Source organism: Triticum urartu, chromosome 1 (genome assembly GCF_003073215.2).
Source record: "Triticum urartu cultivar G1812 chromosome 1, Tu2.1, whole genome shotgun sequence".
NCBI classification, from domain to species: Eukaryota; Viridiplantae; Streptophyta; class Magnoliopsida; order Poales; family Poaceae; genus Triticum; species Triticum urartu.
Window position 1 is genome coordinate 527791114 of NC_053022.1, and position 3345 is coordinate 527794458.

A 3345-nucleotide genomic window follows, 5' to 3' on the forward strand; every position below is an offset into this window, starting at 1 on the left:
TATGTGCTAGGGCATCCTATAGTTATGTGAAGTTATGTACTGATTGTTGCTTTGGATGGGTGCTTATTGGTTGACATACATGCATAAAAAACTATGTTCCATGCAACTGATATAAAATAACATGTGGTTGTTGTCCTGGTTGCTAGTAGCTATACGTGATTGAAATATTTATCTATGACATATACATGTGACAATCATATATGATATCTGACTATATCATTATTATTTTTCATGATTTAGCGTTAGATGGGGGCATATTCTGCTACACTAGCTTTTTAGGGCATGGCCAGTGCTACATGTTGGACATCTGCCTCAGTTGTCACATCGGCTCAATCAGTACATCTCAAATAAAAGGTGTTGTCTACATAGGCTAACATGATCTTGTGGAGGAGCTCGGTTCCTCACTCACAAAAGTGTTTAAATGGTAGTGGCCGAGGCACTGCATGCTAGTATTTTTATTTTATTTTTGCTTGGGAGAGATCATGAAGAAAAAGGAAAGAATTAGTGACGAGAGTCTAAGAATGGGGCCACTGCTACCATTGAGCAATGGTTTGTTTGGATAGCATCTTCAAAACAAATGTCTTCGTGAAATGCACCGGGCAAGGTGCTGCCCCCCACTAGTAGAAAAAGGGCTTTTAGTCACGATTCATAAGGGCCAGAACCGGGACTAAAGGGTCGGTACTAAAGCCTCCCCCTTTAGTCCCGGTTCTAACTAGAACCGGGACTAAAGGCCCTCCACGTGGCCGCTGCCTGGAGGTCCACCTTTAGTCCCGGTTGGTAACACCAACCGGTACTAAAGGAAATTTTATGATTTTTTTGAAAAAAAAATTGAAATTTTTTTTGAATTTAAAATTTCTGAATTATTTTAACCTCTAATCTCTAATCACCCCTCATCATTCCAAATCATCTAACTTCCCGAACGGTCACCCATCCTCTCACTACTCCAGCCTGAGCACGCTTAACTTCCGGGTTCTATTCTCCCTCGTTTCCAAGTCTGCACTTGTTGTTTTCCTGACAATAGTAAGATGACAATCCTATTAACCCTCAGGAATTTAGCTTGAGCATGAAGTCACACATTTCACTGTTTGATTTTGAAACTATTGTTCTAAAAATCAATAATTATTTAGTAACACTAATATTTCTTGAATAAGTAGTTTGACCATAGTTGACCAAAATTCAAAAAAACTGAAATAATTATTTAGTAACACTAATATTATTGAATAATTATTTAGTAACACTAATACTTCTTGAATAAGTAGTTTGACCACATTTAACATAAATTCAAAAAAAACTGAAATTTGAGCATAACTTTTTTTCCTTTTAGAATTTGAGGATTCTAAAAATTTGCAAACATGCCGTAGGCGGTTTCCATCGGATGCGGATTTTTGTTCCGAACATTTTGATATATTATACGTTTTTTTCCGACATCGTATGCAAAAGTTATAGCCGTTTTATATTTTCCCTAAATTTTTTGCAAAACATGTCCAAATTTAAGTTTTTAAATTTTCCTAACTAGTAGATGTAGTAATATAACTACCTCTTGAAGGATTTTATTTTTTGAAGTTTTTATCATTTTCTTTTGATTTTTTCAAAATAAAAAAGGCGATCCACCGCGGGGGGGGGGGGGGGGGGGGGGGGGGGGGGGGGGGGGGGGTAGAGTTTGAAAATGGGACATTTAGTCCCGGTTTGAGACACAAAGCGGGACTAAAGGGCATCGCACCCTTTAGTCCCGGTTCGTGTCTCAAACCGGGACTAAAGGTCTAATCTTTAGTCTCGGTTTGAGACACAAAATGGGACCTTTAGTCCCGGTTTGAGACACAAACCGGGACTAAAGGGCATCGCACCCTTTAGTACCGGTTCGTGTCTCAAACCGGGACTAAAGGGCTAATCTTTAGTCCCGGTTTGAGACACAAACCGGGACTAAAGGGCATCGCACCCTTTAGTCCCGGTTCGTGTCTCAAACCGGGACCAAAAGGGCTAATCTTTAGTCCCGGTTTGAGACACAAACCGGGACTAAAGGGCATTGCACCCCTTAGTCTCGGTTCGTGTCTCAAACTGGGACTAAAGGGCTCAGGTGAACCGGGACTAATGCCTTAGCCGCAAAAACCGGGACGAATGCTCACATTAGTCCCGGTTCGTGACTGAACCGAGACTAATGTGAATATTGCCCCATGACCAAAGCCCTGTTTTCTACTAGTGCCCATAGGTCACTAGATCGGGTCCGTGCCCTGGCGCGAGGGTGCCGGTCCCAACGTTTTCAAAACAGGTAATGCTAAGTTAGTATTAACCCAAGTTTAATACTATCTGCAATCATAATGGATAACATGCAGTGAAGAATATGATAGGAGCGGGACATAGATGTGCGACACTTCTAAAAGTGAACGAACATTTTTGAAACATGTGAACAAATTTCAAAATTATAGTAATATTTTAAAAATATGTTAACACTTGTTAAGTTACACAGAAAAAGCTATAATAGTCAACAATGCAAGTCTCTTCAAACAAGAAACCCAACCCGTCCGACACTTATCCATCACCACCAAGTGCTTTGTAGTAGAAATATCAGCCAAAATATGCACTACTAATTATCTGAACTGGAGCATCACATTTTGAAGAAGAAACAATATATTTAGAGAAAATTCCTTATTTGACACTGTCTTAAAATCTGGTTCCTTATTTGACACTTGAAAAGTTTTTCTTCCCTATTTGACACTAGTCTTAAATTTTATTCCCTATACAACACTTCCGTCTATTTTGAGCCTAAATGACACTTGAAAAGACGATTTTGCCCCTCATGCGGTATGTGTGTCATGTGTGCGCGCGTGTGTGCTGTTTTTTCTTGGCGGGTGTGTGCTGTTGCGTGTGTGGGTGCACGCGCACATGTGTGCTGCTGCTGCATATGTGTGCCTCTGCGTGTGTGTTTGCTACTGCGTGTGTACGTGTGCGCGCGTGTGTGTGCTGTTGCGTGCCTATGTGCTGCTGCTGCTGTGTGTGTATGTGTGTGTGTGCTGCGTGCGTGTGTGTGTGTGTGCATGTGTGTTGCTGTGTGTGTGTGCATGTGCGCGTGCGTGTTGTTGCGTGTGTGTGTGCGCGTGCGTGTGTTGGTGGATGTGTATGTGTTGCTGCGTTTGTGCTCCTCCCTCGCACTGGTGCTACGTGTGTGCGCTATTGCCCCCCCCCCCCCCACCCACACACATATCACATGAGGGGCAAAAGAGTCTTTTCAGATGTCATTTAGGCTCAAAATGAACGAAAATGTCATATAGGGAATAAAATTTAGAAATTGTGTCAAATAGGGAAGAATTTTTTTTCCAATGTCAAATAAGGAAGTAGATTTTAAGATAG